General features: G+C 44.5%; 4 pseudogenes; 3 read left to right on the top strand and 1 right to left on the bottom strand.

Moving 5' to 3' along the window:
* Window positions 1–1,825: 1,825 nt before the first annotated feature.
* On the top strand, window positions 1,826–1,944 carry LOC143955888 (5S ribosomal RNA; annotated as a pseudogene).
* Window positions 1,945–2,256: 312 nt separating this feature from the next.
* Window positions 2,257–2,374, top strand: LOC143943939 (5S ribosomal RNA; annotated as a pseudogene).
* A 5,524-nt stretch (window positions 2,375–7,898) lies between these two features.
* On the bottom strand, window positions 7,899–8,017 carry LOC143947591 (5S ribosomal RNA; annotated as a pseudogene).
* A 2,866-nt stretch (window positions 8,018–10,883) lies between these two features.
* LOC143947812 (5S ribosomal RNA) lies at window positions 10,884–11,002 on the top strand (annotated as a pseudogene).
* The last annotated feature ends 8,763 nt before the right edge of the window (window positions 11,003–19,765 follow it).

Genomic DNA, 19,765 nt, shown 5'->3' with positions numbered 1-19,765 from the left:
GTAAATGTGATGCCTAAGTCCCTCTCCCATTTGTGGATAAATGGTGGGGGTCGACTCCTCCTCCTGACTACTCAATAGGTTGTACATTAGGGAGAGGGTGTGTCGCACAGGTTCCCTTTTGTGACAGATGGATTTATAGGGTGTCAGGTCTCTAGGAGTGTAGGGGGCCCTTTGTATGGCCAGAAGAAAGTGACGAAGTTGATAAGCACTAAACAAGTCAAGCGGAGGGTCAGAAAGCTCGGCGACAGTTTACGTGGTCGGGAGCCCTCCCGTGGGCCACACCTCTCCCAGACGCTGTTTCCCCACCACTGTCAACTGTCGCAGTTTCTTGTTGGTAAATCCCGATGGGAAGTCTGGATTACCTATAACCGGAGTCATTGGTGATGGCAGGGGAGCAATGTGTGTGCAGCGGAACAACCTCCGCACAACAGCCAACGTAGCTCCCACTACGGGGTGACCTCTGAGGTCTTTTGGTAGGGAGGACAGGAGCCACGGGGAGGTCAATAGGGGAATGGATCCATCCTCAATCTCCATCTCCACCCACTGCTTGTGTGGGCCATTACAATGCCAATCAACGACTCTCGCTAGCAGAGTCACTCTGTAGTATTGTCTGAGATCTGGGAGACCCAGACCCCCCTTGTCCTTTGGTCTGGCAAACAATTGCAAACGGGCTCTGGGTGGTTTGCGCGCCCAAATAAAGTCCCGGAGCAGCACCTGCAGTTGTCTGAAAAAAATTGGGGGTAACCGGATCGGTAATGTCTGGAACATGTATAAGATCCGAGGGAGGGCCATCATTTTGAATGCATTACAGCGCCCGAACCAGGTCAGTGTTAAAGCATGCCAGTTTCCCAAATCAGATTTCAGTCTATCCAGGAGAGGGACAAAATCAAGCAGGTACAATTGCGCTAAATCCGCTGCGATGTCAACGCCCAGTTAACGTATAGATTTTTCAGCCCAGTAGAATGGAAAAGAGGAGCGGAGCCTCTTGGCCTCACCATCCGGGACCGATATATTCAATACAGCCGACTTGGCGCATTTGTTTTTATAGTTTGATAGGCTGCCGTGTCGCTGTAGAGACGCAAGTATTTTGGGAAGCAAAATGTGTGGATTGGAGACGGAAAAAATTAGATTGTCAGCGTACGCCGCAATTTTGTGGTGTGCCGAGGGTTTGGATATGCCAGTAATATTCGGGTCATTCCGAACGTGACACATAAGTGGTTCCAGTGTCAGAATTAAAATTAGGGGAGACAGAGGGCACCCCTGCCTCGTCCCATTAGTGATGGGGAAAGAGTCCGAGCACCCCTCGGTCACCCGTACCGCTGCCGACGGCGTGGAGTAAAGCGACATTACCCAGCTCATCATGTTGGGGCCAAGGCCTATATGTTCCAGGGTGGCCTGCATAAAGTGCCAGGCCACCCTGTCAAAGGCCTTCTCCGCGTCCGTTGACAACATAAGCAAGGGCCTTCCCTGTACATGCGCCGCATGGATTAAATTGAGGACTCGGGCCGTATTGTCTCTAGCTTCCGACTTATTTTTATTTTTTTGCTTGTTTCCCAAGGTGACCATCTTGGCGTTTGTCAAGAGGGTTGAAAGTGCCTGAAGAGATTGCCTACGGGCACATCACCCTGAAAGCACCCGATCTCGTTTGATGTTGGAGGCTAATAGAGTCGGGCCTTGTTAGTACCTGGATGGGAGACCGCCTGGGAATACCAGGTGTCGTAGACTTCTTTTTATGTTGTTGGCGTTGACCTGTTTTTTTTTCGCTTATTTCCCAAAGTGACCATCTTGGTGTTTGTCAAGAGGGTTGAGAGTGCCTGAAGAGATTGCCTATGGCCACATCACTCTGAAAGCACCCAATCTCGTCTGATCTTGGAGGCTAAGAAGAGTCGGGCCTGGTTAGTACCTGGATGGGAGACCACCTGGGATTACCAGTTATTGTAGGCTTCTTTTTATGTTGTTGGCGTTGATTCTTTTTTTTTTTTTTGCTTGTTTCCCAAGGTGACCATCTTGGCATTTGTCAAGAGGGTTGAGAGTGCCCAAAGAGATCGCTTACAGCAGCATCACCCTGAAAGAGCCCTATCTCTTCTCTTTTCTGAGGCTAAGAAGGGTTAGTACCTGGATGGGAGAGGGCGTTGGAATACCAGGTGCCGTATTCTTCTTTTTATGTTGTTGACATTGACCTGTTTTTTTTTCACTTGTTTCCCAAGGTGACCATCTTGGCATTTGTCAAGAGGGTTGAGAGTGCCCGAAGAGATCACCTACGGCCCATCACCCTGAAAGCGCCCAATCTCATCTGATCTCGGATGCTAAACAGTGCCGGGCCTGGTTAGTACCTGCATGGGAGACCGCCTGGGAATACCAGGTGCCATAGGCTTCTGTTTTTTTTGTTTTTTTATTTAGTAGTATGCGACATACAATGCAAAGGCAACTTCACAGAATGTGTGATACAAATAGTTACAAACAAACGATCATATTGCATGGATATCAGAGCCAATGGTAAGAAGTCTGAGGAGAATAGCACGTGTACAGCTTTGCGGTCATATCAAGATGAGATTAAAGCTCCATCTCGTTGGGATCCTCTACCACTTAAAATATTATTGGTACTAGCCCTGCTACCTTCGAAGAGTTTAGATATCCATAGATAGGGGAAGATTATTGTGTAGTAGTCAAATGGGGTCGGAACATACCATTTTCTTTTCCCTTTTTTGAGTTAAGAAGGGAAATAGTAGAACTGAAAGGAGGGAGAAGGGGAAAGAGAAGATTGGGGAAGGAAATGGCAGAAAAGGAAAAGAAGGGGTAAGGGGGTGTCGTGGGTAGAGTGGATAGGATGGGGTCCCCTCCCAGGGAGCAAGAGACGCCCTCGGCTCACCAGCTCATCAGCTGTCCAACGTTTGGAAACAGCGATCTCCAACGATCACCATGAGCTTACTATGTCTCGCGGAGGTATTCTTCCGAAAAGCGAAACTGGGTCCAGTAGAACCATCTGTTCCCATGCTCCTCCGTTTTATCCCTCATTGTGGCAGTCAGGTCTTCCATTCGTTCAATATCAGTTTAAAAGAGGACTGGAGTTAGGGACTTTAGATGAAGGTATGGCCTGGTAAGGTCAATTCTTCCATCCCTTGGGACTTTAAATGAAATTGTGGCCTGGTAAGGTCACATATTTCCATCCCTGTACACATCAAGAGGGGAGAGCGAACAATGGGGTGGGACTTTGAATGAAGCACAAGGTTACGGTAGATTAGTTTGGTGATCATAATAAGGATTTATTGGTTGCCAAGGTATACAAACAAAGTATGAAATGTACATATACGTTCAAATAATGCATGGGTAAGACAATACATCTTGAATACAAGCTTGTGTATACACATAATGGCAAGACAATCATGTTCCGAAGTACACCAAAAACATGTTTAAGGTAAAACCATAATAAAAGGTAATGCCTGCAAAACCTCTGGCCTCTTGGATCTTTGTGTGAAATAATAAGGTTAGCTGGCAAAGCTATCTGAGTATGAAAGTATCAAATGGTATGGCAGCTCTATGCATTTCGTGGCTAGAAGGCCACTCGTCAGGAGCCAGCACTTGATGGATCTAAAGATAGAAATATTAATATTGGTATAATTTTTGAAAATGAAATAATCATACATAAGGGCAGGGGTAGGATAAAACACCCCCATACCAAATGCAGGTCAACTTACTCGAGTTTGTGCAGTGATAGTGGGGTGCCAAGCAGCATTAGCCATCTAACAGTGTCTCCCACCGGAAGCCGCGGCAGGCAATCGAGGGGAGGCATCCCACGGGCCCCACTCAGGGCGGGCATGAGACCAGGGCAACCTATGTGTAAAATAAAAAATGAGGTGACCCAACAAATTTTTTTCAACACCAGAAGGTGACTGATTGATGAAAAAGAAAAGGAAAAACCAGTGCTGAGAACTGAGGAAATGATAAAGGCTGATGCCTAAGAAAAGGTAGAAGGAGGGGAGTTGAAAGAAGCAAGTTAACGTCAGTGAAGTGAAAATGTGACAGATGCCACAGGAAACAGTAGTGTGGTTACCTGAATATCTAGATGAAATTTTGCGATTAAGAGGAAAGAGATCCTGATCTAAGCTAAAGCCAGTGTAGAGTGAAGCCCTGTGTGTCATAGCCCGCCCGGAGGACGCCCATATAGACGCCAAACCAGGACCGCCCACCGACGTCACGCCGCGTAACATGGAAAGGGGAGGGGCCAGGCGGGTCGTGTATCAAGTTCCCGGCCAGCCTGCACCACCAATTACCCAGTCCGCTCGCGAGCGTAGCTCCCACATGCCTAGATGTAACAGCGCCCATAGAGCGCCGCACATCAGGCACGGGATGCGTGGCGCTGATGCGCTGTGGCGGCACCCCCTCCCCCCAAGTCCGATGAGGATGAGGGGGGAGAGGGGGGGCCGACAGGCACATCACAGCTCCCGGATGGGGTCAACCAATCAGAAACGGCAAGCTATCCTGGCTAACAACCCACCAAACAACCGCAAGTGGATCGAGACATATTTAAAGGAGTAGGATGTTATAAAATTCAGAAGTATAAAATTATTGAAGTATAACTAACAAAAGTACTACTAGTAAAACCATATATCGCTTTGATCCAAGCAGGCTATCCTGAGGTCCAAAATTGTTTGCAAGACGTGTCTCGATCCTCAATCTGACCCCACTCTCGAGCAAGAAGTACCATAAATCTCTCTTAAAACATCTTCTGAGTGGGGCCAGGGCATGTATACCTAGCATGTGGAAACAGCAGGCCGCTCCACTGGTGTCTCACTGGTTTGCAAGAGTTTGCGACATCTACCGTATGGAACAGCTCACATCAGCGTTAGGCGACAGGCAGGAAGAGCACACTGCTCGTTGGTTGTCTTGGAGCCTGTTCAGGTTTTCCGACGCATACAGATCCTATCTGTAGGCTCTGGCACGTGTATAGAGGGAAGGGTCCGGCCGTGGGAACCTATCGGAGTCCTCTTTCTTTCTCTCCCTTCTCGTATACCACCCTGGTTCACTCTCTCCCCCGTCTGCCTCGTAGCACTGTTAGCCCCCTATAACTTTCATTCTTTCTACCCCCATCCCCTTCTCCTGCCCATTTGCTCCCCCCTCTTTCCCTACCCCCTAACTCCCAAGTATAATTAAAATACATGGTGATTGCAAGGATCTTTTCGTCTTGTTCCCTCGATTTCCCAGCCAGGGGTTTGGCGGCCCTCGGGGTGGTCCCGGCTGAGCTCTTTGACCAATAGAATGAAGGTGACCGATGTTAGAGGCCCCTCAGTCTGGGCCTTGAGGGGGATCGCCCCGGGGACTGCCCTGGTTTATAAGTAGACACTGGGGTGCCAGATCATTAGAGTGGGATAATGTGGTGGCCTAGCCACGGCTGGGGCTGCTGCTGACATAAGTTGTTAGGTTTCCCCCGGTCCCCCACGAAGTATTAACTATGTATTTTTGTTAACCTGGAAAACTGAGGGATCTATGTCTTTTACAGTTTGTCTTTGTATTACCTGCAATCCGTAAATAAAGAATAAAAAAAAAAAAAAGAGACTAACCAGACCAGACCAGATCCTTCTATGGCACCTGGTCTTCCCAGGGAGTCTCCCATCCAGGTACTAACCAGGCCTGATGCTGCTTAGCCTCTGAAATCAGACGACATCGGGTGCTTTCAGGTTGATGTGGCCGTAAGCGTTCTCTTCAAGACACGCCTAACCCTCTTGACAAACGCCAAGATGGTCGCCTTGAGAAACAAGCAAAAAAAATTGGTCAAAGCCAACAACATAAAAAGAAGCCTATGGGCTTACAGCGGACCTTAAAAGATGGGACCCACTAGCTCTGTCATGGTTCGGACACTGTAATGTGTTGAAGATGAACGCGATGCCACGACTTCTGTATCTACTACAAGCCTTACCTATCAAAATACCCCAGACTTTCTTTCATGCGGTTCGCTCAATCTTTATCAAGTTCCTCTGGCGCAGAAAACATATGCGTATTGGTAGGGCAATGCTATTGCGACCGAAATTGCGGGGAGGTATTGGCTTCCCGGACCCTGCTCTATATTACACAGCGACGCACATGACACCGGTGGTTGACTGGTGCCGGTGTTCTGCCATATACTGTCCGGCCATGATATAGTGTCCGCGCCGTACTGCGCATACGCAGTACGGAGCAGACGAAGCTTCGGAAAATCTCCGAAGCTGAACGGCAATTTTCGGAATCTGCGTTGCTGTGTACTGCGCATGCGCAGTACACAGCGGACACTATCCGATGGGGGACCATATGTGATAAGACACCGGCATGGGGAACTGAAGCTATGGGTCAAGCTAGAGCAGGAGATGGCGCGGGTTCCACTGGCTGGTCTGCCTTGGGCGGGGAGGCCATTGGAGCCCTGTGTGACTACTCACCCGTTAATTGGCCCCTCGCTCGCCGAGATGGATAGTTTTTTTCACCTTTCCCACCTGACTAACTTCCCTTCTCCTATGACCCCAATTATTGGACATCCTAGATTCCCTCCGGGCCTGTCTGACCAGGCCTTTACCAGGCAAGCCCCGAAAGGGCTTCTGAGAGCAGCCCTATTTCTTGGACCCACGGGCTTGATTCCCACGGGGACCATACTGCTAGAGCAAGTACCTGTTGCATTGGATAGCTGGAGAGCTAGACAGCTAATCCATTTCCTCGGATCACTACCTAACCATTCGTTCTTCTCTAGACAATTCCACCCCTTCGAGGAACTTTGCCTGGATGATGGCCCAATTCGTGGTTCCCTCCAAATCCTGACAGACGCACAATCCTCCACGGATCCACCCTTCCTAGCTAAATGGAAAAGGGACTTACAAACTACATTCTCCAAACCACAGAAGGACAGAATACTCTTTTTCGCCCATAAGTCGTCACTCTGCAGTAAATATCAGGAGATCTCATATAAGCTGATCACACGCTGGTATCGTACACCGGTGGTGTTGGCCAAAATATTCCCCGGTCAATCTGACCGCTGCTGTCGCTGTGGGCAACAGGCTGGCACCATTCTCCACATTTTCTGGGAATGCCCTAAATTACAAACATTCGGGCAGCCTGTCCTGAGACTCATCCACAAGTTCACAGACATTTCCTTAGCCAATGATCCCGCAGCAGTTCTTCTCAATCTAACTCCTATGTCGAGAAAGCGTTATCATAAGTCCTTACTTAAACATCTCCTCAAGGCAGCTAGGGCCTGCATCCCAAGTCAGTGGAAAGAGCAATCTGCTCCAATGGTGACCCAGTGGTTCGCAAGGGTAAATGATATTGAACGAATGGAAGACCTGACTGCCACAATGAGGGATAAAACGGAGGAGCATGGGAACAGATGGTTCTACTGGACCCAGTTTCGCTTTTCGGAAGAATACCTCCGCGAGACATAGTAAGCTCATGGTGATCGTTGGAGATCGCTGTTCCAAACGTTGGACAGCTGATGAGCTGGTGAGCCGAGGGCGTCTCTTGCTCCCTGGGAGGGGACCCCATCCTATCCACTCTACCCACGACACCCCCTTACCCCTTCTTTTCCTTTTCTGCCATTTCCTTCCCCAATCTTCTCTTTCCCCTTCTCCCTCCTTTCAGTTCTACTATTTCCCTTCTTAACTCAAAAAAGGGAAAAGAAAATGGTATGTTCCGACCCCATTTGACTACTACACAATACTCTTCCTCTATCTATGGATATCTAAACTCTTCGAGGGTAGCAGGGCTAGTATCAATAATATTTTAAGTGGTAGAGGATCCCAACGAGATGGAGCTTTAATCTCATCTTGATATGACCGCAAAGCTGTACACGTGCTATTCTCCTCAGACTTCTTACCATTGGCTCTGATATCCATGCAATATGATCATTTATATACTACTAAATAAAAAAATAAAAAAACAGAAGCCTATGGCACCTGGTATTCCCAGGCGGTCTCCCATCCAGGTACTAACCAGGCCCGACACTGTTTAGCATCCGAGATCAGACGAGATTGGGCGCTTTCAGGGTGATGGGGCCATAGGTGATCTCTTCGGGCACTCTCAACCCGAGTATACAGAGATGCTAGAGTAAACAGTGAGGCTGGGGTACACAGAGAGGCTAGTTTAAAGACAAATACCAAGATGTTAGTGTATATAGAGAGGTTAGTGTATAGAGAGAGTCGAGTGTATATAGAAAGGACAGTGCATATAGAGAAGCTAGTGTATACAGAAAGGGTATACATGAAAGCTGACATTCTATACAGAAGACTGGGTAGTGTATACAGAGAGTCTAGTGGGTACAGAAGACAGGCTGCTGTATTCTAGCTAGTTTTTACAGTCTAGTGTATACAGAAGACAGGCTGTGGTATACAGAGAGTTTAGTGTATACAGTCGGCGAGTGTATACATAAGACTGGCTAGTTTACACAGTGTTTACAGAGATGCAAGGGTGTACAGAGAAGCTGGTATATATAGAAGACTACAGCATACAGAAGAAAGGCTAGTTAATACACAATACAGAAGACTCGTGTATGTAGATAGGCTTGAGTATACAGAGATGCTAGAGTAAACAATGAGGCTGGGGTACACAGAGAGGCTAATTTAAAGAGAGGCTAGTATATACAAAGATGTTAGTGTATACAGAGAGGTTAATGTATATAGAGGGTCGAGAGTATACAGAAAGGACAGTGCATATAGAGAAACTAGTGTATACAGAAGACAGGCTTGGGTATACATCAAAGCTGACAGTGTATACAGAAGACTGGGTAGTGCATACAGAGAGTCTATTGGGTAAAGAAGACAGGCTGGTGTATTCTAGCTAGTTTTTACAGTCTAATGTATACAGAAGACAGGCTGTGGTATACTTGAGGGGCTAATTTGTACAAAAGACAGGCTAGTGTATACAGATAGGCTAGATTATACAGAGGAAGGTCCTGGGTATGCAGAGATGTAGGCTAGGGAATCCAGAGAGAGACTGTGTTACACAGAGAGGCTAGAGTATGCAGAAGACCGGCTATTTTTTTTTACAGATAGGCTTGTGTATACAGAAGACAGTCTGGGGAATTCAGTGAGGCTAGTGTATGCAGAGAGGCTGGGACACCGAGAATATTGTAAAAAGAAGGCAGGCTAGTGTATATAGATTATACAGAAGACAGAGAGGCTAGTCTATATTGAGTGGCTGGTGTACACAGAGAGATTATATATACAGAAACGTATACAGAAAAGCTAGCGTGTAAGGTGGAGAAAAAGAAGTAATACAGTACATGACAGCTGATACTGGTTGAGCAATAAAACTGTTTTATTAAGATGTAAGACTAGTTTTATTCTCTACATATAGGCTTTTCAGAGAGTTGTATAATATAGGCGACCAATAGGAAATTTAAATGGCTTAATATTGTAGGGAGGAAGTATGGCTGTTCAAAGGTAAGAGATTGAAAGCTTAGTTTAAAAATGGCCGAGAAATAGTTGCGTTAGTCTAAATTTAAAGGATATGCCGGTACCAATAAGAAAGCTTATTGATTGACTAGTTGATCTTTGCATTACACAATCCTATTATTATTATTAAGATCATAGTGCAGAGAGATACTCAGTTAATGTCAGAGATACTCGGTCAATGTCAGAAAAGCAATAAAACTGTTTACATCGTTAGAGAGCGATAGTTACATTACTCTTAGTATGTGCAGCATGTCTGGAAGCAAATGGATGGTTTTGTGAACATTTTGCATTAAGGTACAATTAGCGCTAGAACTCATGGAAGTGAATAGATTTAAGTGGATTTTGAGATAGTACTCTCCATTTCTAATAAGAAATAAAGAAAAATAAGTCAGGATGGTGTGTCAGGACTGTCACATACTCACAGTTCCGGTACAAATATGCAAAATAGAGCTAAAGAGTACATGGTTTATTTTGATGTATGATAGTTTTATTGCATGCTTGATGTGGATGATTAAAATCGTGTAGTGATCTATATTTAGCATAAGAATGAAAAGGCATAACATGGCAATGAGACAAACTCCATTAGAGATGTGAGCTAGATGAAATGATGAGATGTCTCTGTATAGCCCAGATTGTCTTCTGTTATCACTTAGCCTACCCTCTAAATTCACTAGCCTCTCTATATACACCAGTATGTTTACACTAGCCGGTCTTCTGCATACAATAGCCTGTCTTCGATATACACTAGCCTATGTTCTGAATACACTAGCCCGTCTTCTGTCTTCTGTATGCCCTAGCCTGTCGTCTGTATACATTAGTCTCTCTGTATAAACTAGCATCTCTGTATACCCCAAACTGTCTTCTGTAAAAACGTATCTCTCTTTATAGCCTGTCTAGCCTTTCTTCTGTACACACTAGCTTCTCTGTATACACTAACCAGGCTTCTATATACAATAGCTTCACTCTATGCACTAGCCTTTCTGTATAATCTAGCCTCTCTATATACCCTAGATAGTGTTCTGCATCTCCGTAGTGGTAGCCTCTCCGTAGAAGCCAGCCTTTATTCTGTATTCACTAGCCTTTCTTCTGTATGCTGTAGTCTTCTATATATACTAGCTTCTCTGTACACCCTTGCATCTCTGTAATACACTAAACCCTCTGTATACCACAGCCTGTCTTCTGTATACACTAGACTGTAAACACTAGCTAGAATACACCAGCCTGTCTTCTGTACCCACTAGAATCTCTGTATACACTACCCAGTCTTCTGTATACACTGTCAGCTTGGATGTATACCCAAGCCTGTCTTCTGTATACACTAGTCTCTCTATATGCACTGTCCTATCTGTATACACGCGACTCTCTCTATACACTAACCTCTCTATATACACTAACATCTTTGTATATACTAGCCTCTCTTTAAATTAGCAGCATGTCCGGCGTTTGTCAAGAGAGTTGAGAGTGCCTGAAGATATTGGCTACGGCCAAATCACCCTGAATCTGTTCCATCTCATCTGATCTTGGAGGCTAAGCAGGGTCGGGCCTGGTTACTGCCTGGATGGGAGACCACCTGGGAATACCAGGTGTCGTAGGCTTCTTTTTTTTTCAAATTAAATTTTTTCTCCAAATAGGGGAAGACGGTCCCCCGAGTACATAATGCAACAGAGAAATACAGAGCAAAAAGCAGCTGAACAATACTTGATACAGGTATATTCGCAACTGTGAGTCTGCCTTCCATCAATCACAATGATTCGAGGCACGGATAAAGTACTGTACCAAGATCCAGGGTCACACAAACCCCAGGTCCCTCCGGCATAATCCATCCAGAGGGGGGGTGGGGCCGTCATTCCCAATTTTCCACTCTTTCCAAAAGAGAGAGGGGGTGGAGGGGGTGAGAGATAGGGGAGGAAGGCAGAAAAGAGAAGGGTTGAAAGATAAGAAAAGGAGAAGAGGGGACGAGACACGATGGCAGCCACTGTCCAAGGGGCCAGTCAAGGAAAGATCAGAGCATTAAGGCGATAGCAGGCGACATCCTTCCAGCGAGAATATAAAGGTATTCCAGATGTCTCAGGTTTGTTTAAAAAATTCTTGTTTACCTTGTGATGTGAGGATCAAGTCCTCCATTTTTTTTTATTTTTTTTAATGCCAGACATGCTGCACATACTAAGAGTAATGTAACTATCGCTCTCTAACGATGTAAACAGTTTTATTGCTTTTCTGACATTGACCGAGTATCTCTGACATTAACTGAGTATCTCTCTGCACTATGATCTTAATAATAATAATAATAATAGGATTGTGTAATGCAAACATCAACTAGTCTAATATAAGCTTTCTCATTGGTACCGGCATATCCTTTAAATTTAGACTAACGCAACTATTTCTCGGCCATTTTCAAGCTAAGCTTTCAATCTCTTACCTTTAAACAGCGATACTTCCTCCCTAAAATACTAAGCCATTTAAATGTCCTATTGGTCGCCTATATTATACAACTCTCTGAAAAGCCTATATGTAGAGAATAAAACTAGTCTTACATCTTAATAAAACAGTTTTATTGCTCAACCAGTATCAGCTGTCATGTACTGTATTACTTCTTTTTCTCCACCTTAACTGTCACAGTTAAAACACAGTGACAAAACATTTCTTTTTACCGCAGCAAAATGTGAGAAAAGCAGTGTAAGCCGTCTTTCTGCCATATGCTTCAGAAAATTAATGTACCGCTTTTAAATCCATATCAACAGTCAGTGTAAGCAGTCTTCGTGTGCAACAACATTAATGTAACGATTTACACGTTGGAATTTGCAAGCTACGTCAATTTACTCATAAATAATGTACCTTTGCATTTATCCCTTGACTTTGCAACTATCCCTTGATCCCTTTTGTGTATTCACTATATCTCGACCTATACATACTGCCTCAATACTTTCCTAATTTGTTTTGCTATACTTATTATTATTATTTTATAGAGATTACTATCTCTAAATTATTGTAACAAGTTATAACGTCTACAGCTAATTTTACGTTAAAGCAAAAGTCACACAAAACCATCTTTTTAAAACCTTTTACACACTGCACATTAAGAGTAATGCAACCATCTCTCGCTACCTCTATGCAATAGGATTCTCTTTCTGACTCTATTTTGTGTATTACTTCTTCTCCACACTAACTGTCACACTGATAACCATTTGTAACACATAACACTTGCAACACATTTTTTAACAGCAGCAAAATGTGAGAAAAGCAGTGGAACGGTTTACTTGATTGAGAAGTGGTTGCAGTAGCAAAGCATAGCAATACAGTTTGATTACATTAATAACACATAATGCAACTATTTTACATTCACATCATGCATACATCCTAATGTAAGCTGTCTATCACTATTAATGTTCATGGTTACTGATATATTATGCAGATAACCAGTGGAAACGGAAAACAGTCAGTGTAAGCCGTCTTCGTAACAAAATTAATGGAACGATTTACACGTTGGAATTTTCAAGCTACGTCAATTTACTCTTAAATACCCTTTAGCTGCTTAGCTCACACTTTGCTGTATGTAGCCGCGTTTACATGTAGGTAACCAATGGGGATTGACATTTCATGTCCATCTCACATCTCTAATGCAATTTGTCTCTTTGCCATGTCATACTTTGCCAGTTATTATACTTTTATTATACGTTGCTGATATTTCATGATTACAGCAATCATCTCATCTAATTGCTATTCCGACATTTTGCCTTGGTATTACTTTGCAACGCTCTATTGAACAATGTAAAGGTAAGCTAGCTATTTTGTGTATTTCCACTTAAACTCGACCAATATATACTGTCTCAATATTATCCTTTCTAATTTTGCTAAATTAGATTATAGAGTTTGTTATGTCTAAATCCAGGCTACCTACTCACCTTTATTACGTGTACTGCTAATTTTAGGATAATACAAAACCATCTTATTGCTTCTTTACACGCTGCACATATTAAGAGTAATACAATGCTACCGATGTGAACAGTTTAATTGCTCTTCTCACATTTAGCTGGTATCTCTCTGCTATAGGAAACTGAATTTGTACCACAACAATCACTCATCTAATATCAGTCCACTCAGTGCTACTGGGATAACTTTTACATTTGGAGTAATTAAATGATTTCTCAGTCATTTTGGAGCTACTGCAACTAACGCATCCGTTCTCTTTTAAACTGCAATACTTAATCTCTGCAATATTAAGTAATATTTAGCTGCTTAGCTCACACTTTGCTGTATGTAGCCGCGTTAACTGTATTAATGGTTACATGTAAATAACCAATGAGGAATGAAATTTCATGTCTAATTTCTAATGTAATTTGTCTCTTTGCCATTGTCATACTTTGCCAGTTATTATATTTATTCATCCTTAAAGACACGTAAGGATTCTGAAAAACTATAGAAACCTAGTCACGTCGTTGCTGATATTTCATGATTACAGCAATCATCTCATCTAATTGATATTCCGACATTCTGCTTTGGTATTACTTTGCAACGCTCTATTGAACAATGTAAAGGTAAGCTAGATATTTTGTGTATTTCCACCTAAACTCGACTTTTATATACTGTCTCAATATTATCCGTTCTAATTTTGCTAAATTAGATTGTAGAGTTTGCTATGTCTAAATCCAGGTTACCTACTCACCTTTATTACGTATACTGCTAATTTTAGGGTAATACAAATAATGCAATGCTACCGTGAACAGTTTAATTGCTCGTCTCACATTTAGCTGGTATCTCTCTGCTATAGGAAACTGATTTTGTACTACAACGATCACTCATCTAACATCAGTCCACTCAGTGCTACCGGGATAACTTTTACATTTAGAGTAATGAAATGATTTCTCAGTCATTTTGGAGCTACTGCAACTAACGCTTCCGATCTCATTTCGACTGCAATACTTAATCTCTGCTATTGCAGAATATTTAGCTGCTTAGCTCACACTTTACTGTACGTAGCCGTGGGGATTGGCATTTCATCTCTAATTCATATTCACATTTCTAATGCAGTTTGTCTTTTTGCCATGTCATCCTCTGCCAGTTATTATCCTTTCTCATCCTTATGCTATACACTTTTTAACAGCACCAAAATATAAAAAAAGCACTTTACATGTTTCAGAAGTAATTGCATTAGCAAAAAATAAAGTCCTGTCTTCTTTACACGCTAGCTTTTCTGTATACATTAATCTCTCTGTGTACACCAGCCACTCAATATAGACTAGCCTCTCTGTCTTCTGTATACACGTGCCCGTAATCTATATACACTAGCTTGCCTTCTTTTTACAATAGCCTCGGTGTCCCAGCCTCTCTGCATACACTAGCCTCACTGAATTCCCCAGACTGTCTTCTGTATACACAAGCCTATCTGTAAAAAAAAAAATAGCCGGTCTTCTGCATACTCTAGCCTCTCTGTGTAACACAGTCTCTCTCTGGATTCCCTAGCCTCCATCTCTGCATACCCAGGACCTTCCTCTGTATAATCTAGCCTATCTGTATACACTAGCCTGTCTTTTGTACAAATTAGCTTCTCTGTAACCGGTCTTCTGTATACACGAGCCTCACTGTCTACTCTTAGTTGTCTTTTGTATACACTAGTATCTCTTTATACATTAGCTCTCTGTATACCCAAGCCTCTCTGTATACACTAGTCCACCGGTATACACTAGCAAGTCTGCATACACTAGCCTCTCTTTGTAACCCAACTTCTCTCTCTGTATACCTTAGCCTCCATCTCTGCATACCCAGGACGTTCTTCTCTATAATCTAGCCTATGTGTATACACTAGCCGGTCTTCTGTAGACATTAGCCTCCCTGTATAAACTAGCTGGTCTACTGTATACACTAGTCCGTCTGTATACACTAGCAAGCCTGCATACACTAGCCTCTCTGTGTAACCCAGCCTCCATCTCTGCATACCCAGGACGTTCTTCTCTATAATCTAGCCTATTTGTATACACTAGCCTGTCTTTTGTACACATTAGCCTCTCTGTATAAACTAGCCGGTCCTCTGTATACACTAGTCCATCTGTATACACTAGCAAGTATGCGTACTCTAGCCTCTCTCTCTGTATACCTTAGCCTCCATCTCTGCATACCCAGGACGTTCTTCTGTATAATCTAGCCTATCTGTATAATCTAGCCTATCTGTATACACTAGCCTGTCTTTTGTACACATTTGCCTCTCTGTATAAACTAACCGGTCTTCTGTATACACTATTCCGCCTGTATACACTAGCAAGTATGCATACTCTAGCCTCTCTCTCTGTATACCCTAGCCTCCATCTCTGCATACCCAGGACGTTCTTCTGTATAATCTAGCCTATCTGTATACACTAGTGACCATCTTGGCATGTGTCAAGAGGGTTGAGAGTGCACAAAGAAATTGCCTACGAGCACAACACCCTGAAAGCGCCCAATCTCGTTTGGTCTCAGAGGCTAAGCAGGGTTGGGCCTGGTTTGTACCTGGATGGGAGACCGCCTGGGTTTTCCAGATGCCGCAGGCTTATTTTTATGTTGTTGGTATTGACCTGTTTTTTTCGCTTATTTCCCAAAGTGATCATCTTGGCATTTGTCAAGAGGGTTGAGAGTGCCTAAAGAGATCGCTTACAGCCGCATCACCCTGAAAGCACCCTATCTCTTCTGATCTCAGAGGCTAAGAAGGGTTGGGCCTAGTTAGTACTTGAATGGGAGACGGCCTTGGAATACCAGGTGCCGTATTCTTCTTTTTATGTTGTTGGCGTTGACCTGTTTTTTTTCGCTTGTTTCCCAGGGTGACTATCTTGGCATTTTTCAAGAGGGATGAGAGTGCCCAAAGAGATTGCCTATGGGCACATCACCCTGAAAGCGCCCAATCTCCGCTGATCTCAGAGGCTAGAAAGGGTCACGCCTTGTTAATACCTGGATGGGAGATCGCCTGGAAATACTAGGTGCGGTAGGCTTCTTTTTATGTTGTTGGCGTTGACTTGTTTTTTTTGTTTGTTTCCCAAGGTGACCATCTTGGCATTTGTCAAGAGGGTTGAGCGTGCCTGAAAAAATCTACTATGGCTGCATCACCCTGAAAGAGCCAAATCTCTTTTGATCTCAGAGGCTAAGCAGGGCTGGGACCTGGTTAGTACCTGGATGGGAGACCGCCTGGGATTTCTCGATGCCATAGGCTTTTTTTTTAAGTTGTTGGCATTGACTTATTATTTTTTTTTGTTTTATTCTTTTATTAAGTATAAGTAGAACAACATAAATATAACCCAGGGGCCAGATTTAACCCAGGGTCACAATTACATGATAACAAAAAATAGGCAGCCAAATAACTCTGGGTTCTCAGAGGGGAGTCCTAGAGTTTCATGCAGAAAAGAGAGAAACCCCACCTCGGACATGTAGTACAGTATAACTAATGCAGCTCCGTTCGGACAAATGTAATCATGGAGAACAACTGGGACCACAGCGAGCCAGCTTACCATGACCTATGTGAACCAGAGTAAAATATGAGCCGGTCGTGTCCAGAACCCTGGGGTTCTTCTGGGTCCCAAAGGCTAGTAAGGAGACAAGGCATAGTCAAAAGGGAGGACGGGGGAAGAAGAGAGTGCAAAGACGGAGAGAGAGGAGGGGGGGATGGCGGCGGGGAAAAATAGAAAAATAAAGACAAAAAGGGAGGGGTGGGAATGCCACCCAGGGCAGGCATGGCCTACGTAGGTAAACGTTAGATGTTCAGTCTTTTTCTGGGACAGGGGCGCTGCTCACCTCCCGAATGTAGTCTCAAGTACCAGTAAAATACCTCCAGGGCCTCCATGTAACACTAAATGCCTCTTCAGTGTTGTGAAGGGTGGCGGTCAATTCTTCCATCCGGAGAATATGATTGACTTTGGAATACCACAGCACCTTGGATGGGGGCTGAGGCTGCCTCCACAGTGTGGGAATGCAGGCCCGGGCGGCGTTCAGGAGTTGCATCGGGAGGGTTTTTTTGTATTTTCGAACAGGCTGTTCGGTCAAGTGTAGAAGGCACGCTGCTGGGTTGTCTGCGATATCTACATTTCTGAGAGTTTTTATCATCCCGGTCACCTCCACCCAAAAGTTCCTCAAGGCCGGGCATGCCCAGAAAATGTGTCCCATGGTCCCCGTATCTGAATTGCACCTCCAACAAACATCCGGGATCGATCTATTCATTTTATTCAGAAGGTATGGGACTCTATACCAGCGTGAGACTATCTTGTATCCTGATTCTTGATATTGGTTTGCGATGGAAGCTTTATGTACTAATGTCAGGATCTTCCCTATCTGTTGTGGGGTAAATGTGATGCCAAAGTCCCTCTCCCATTTGTGGATAAATGGTGGGGTCGACTCCTCCTCCTGACTACTTAATAGGTTGTACAGGAGGGAGAGGGTGTGTCGCACAGGTTCCTTTTTGTGACAGATGGATTCATAGGGCGTCAGGTCTCTAGGAGTGTAGGGGGCCCTTTGTATGGCCAGATGAAAGTGACAAAGTTGATAAGCACTAAACAAGTCAAGCGGAGGGTCAGAAAGCTCGGCGACAGTTTGTGTGGTCGGAAGCCCTCCCGAGGGCCACACCTCTCCCAGACGCTGTTTCCCCACCACTGTCAACTGTCGCAGTTTCTTGTTGGTAAATGGCCTCTGATTTCAAGAAGTATCCTGTATATCTGGAATTCCCGAAGGAGATTTGGCAAGGAAACTCTGGGATTCGTTAGCGAGAACAGCATGTCATCCGCGTAGGCAGATATCTTCTCTCAATAGTACCCATTTGGAGTCCCGTTATGTCTGAGTTTTGTCGAATTGTGGAGAGAAAGGGTTCCAATGACAGTGCGAATAATAGTGGCGACAGGGGGCAACCCTGTCTGGTCCCATTCCCGATGTCAAGGGGAGATGAGAGCACCCCATTCGCTTTGACTTGAGGTGAAGGGCGTGAGTATATCTTACTTATCCATGCCAGCATCTGTTCACTCAGACCTATATTGCGAAGGACAGAGAACATGAATGTCCATTTCACCCGATCAAAAGCCTTCTCGGCATCAGTACTCACGAAAAGACAATGGGTCCCAAATGACTTTGCTTTATGGACCAGGGTAAGTACCTTAATGGTGTTGTCCCTATCTTCCCTGGTGGGAATAAAACCTAACTGGTCAATATGTATAAGGGACTGCAAGTGTTGTGCCAATCGCGTGGCGAGGATTTTAGAGAATAGTTTTAGGACCGAATTTAGGAGGAAAATGGGTCTGTAGCTCCCACATAGGCCCGGGTCTTTGCCCTTCTTAGGTATCAACGAGATGTGGGCTCTAAGGGTATCCTCAGGAAAATCCCCATTCGAGCTCAGAGTATTAAATAAATTCACCAAGCGTGGGCCGAGAATAGGGATAAAGGTCTTATAGTATTGTGCGGTATATCCGTCCGGGCCCGGAGCCTTACCCACCTTCGGAGGTCCCACGGCCATCTGGACTTCTTCCAGTGTGATCGGGTCCTCCAAGTACTCCCGTGATTCCGATGAGAGGTTTGGTAGACCAGAACCGGTTACATATCTGTCTATATTGTCCTGTCCGGACCCTGAATCGGGCAGGTTGTAGAGATCAGAGAAACATTTTTCAAAGACTTCGACTATTTGGGTTGGGGTAGAGGCCCTCTGGCCATTCTCATCTATCAACTGTGGTATGTAAGAGCCAGATTTCAACTCCTTTACCGACCTGGCTAAGATTTTTCTGCATTTGTCTCCTGACTCCTACGTCAGTTTACGATAAAACTGGAGTGCCGCTTTCGCTTTATAATGGAGTAGGTCATTAATCTGGGTACGGAGTGTCCCCAATTCAATCTCTAAGGTCCGTGAGGGGGCATGTTTATGTTTCGCTTCCACAGAGACAAGTTCACGAAACAGATTAGCAAGCTGTTCCTTCCATATTCGTTTGATGCGCGCCCCGTGCCTGATAAGTACCCTGCGGAGTACTGACTTGTGAGCCTCCCAAATTATCCCCAGGTCGCAGTCCTGCGTTTAGTTTTCTTGGAAATAAAGGTCCAATTCCCTGGTCACATCTGCTAAAACTTCCGGTATCTGGAGGAGGCTCTCATTAAGGTGCCAGAATAGAGACCTAGGTGAGGGGTTCCCAGAGAGGGTGTAGGTAAGGGCTACAGGAGCGTGGTCGGACCAAGTAATATGGCCGATGGAGGAAGAGCTCACCAAGTGCAGTTGGTCATGTGGAATCAAGAAGAAGTCTATCCTAAAGTATGATTTGTGAGGGGAAGAGGCAAAAGAGTAGTCCCTTTCCCCGGAGTGTTGCAGACGCCAGACATCAACTAATTGGTCATTCAGTAAACACTTAGTAATCCGCTTTCTAGAGGAAATGAGG

The sequence above is a fragment of the Lithobates pipiens genome, unplaced genomic scaffold (genome assembly GCF_037356315.1).
Source record: "Lithobates pipiens isolate NorthernLeopardFrog02 unplaced genomic scaffold, aLitPip1_a1.2 Scaffold_10, whole genome shotgun sequence".
NCBI lineage: Eukaryota > Metazoa > Chordata > Amphibia > Anura > Ranidae > Lithobates > Lithobates pipiens.
The sequence above is the reverse complement of the archived record's forward strand: the minus strand, read 5'-3'. Positions and strand labels throughout refer to the sequence as shown.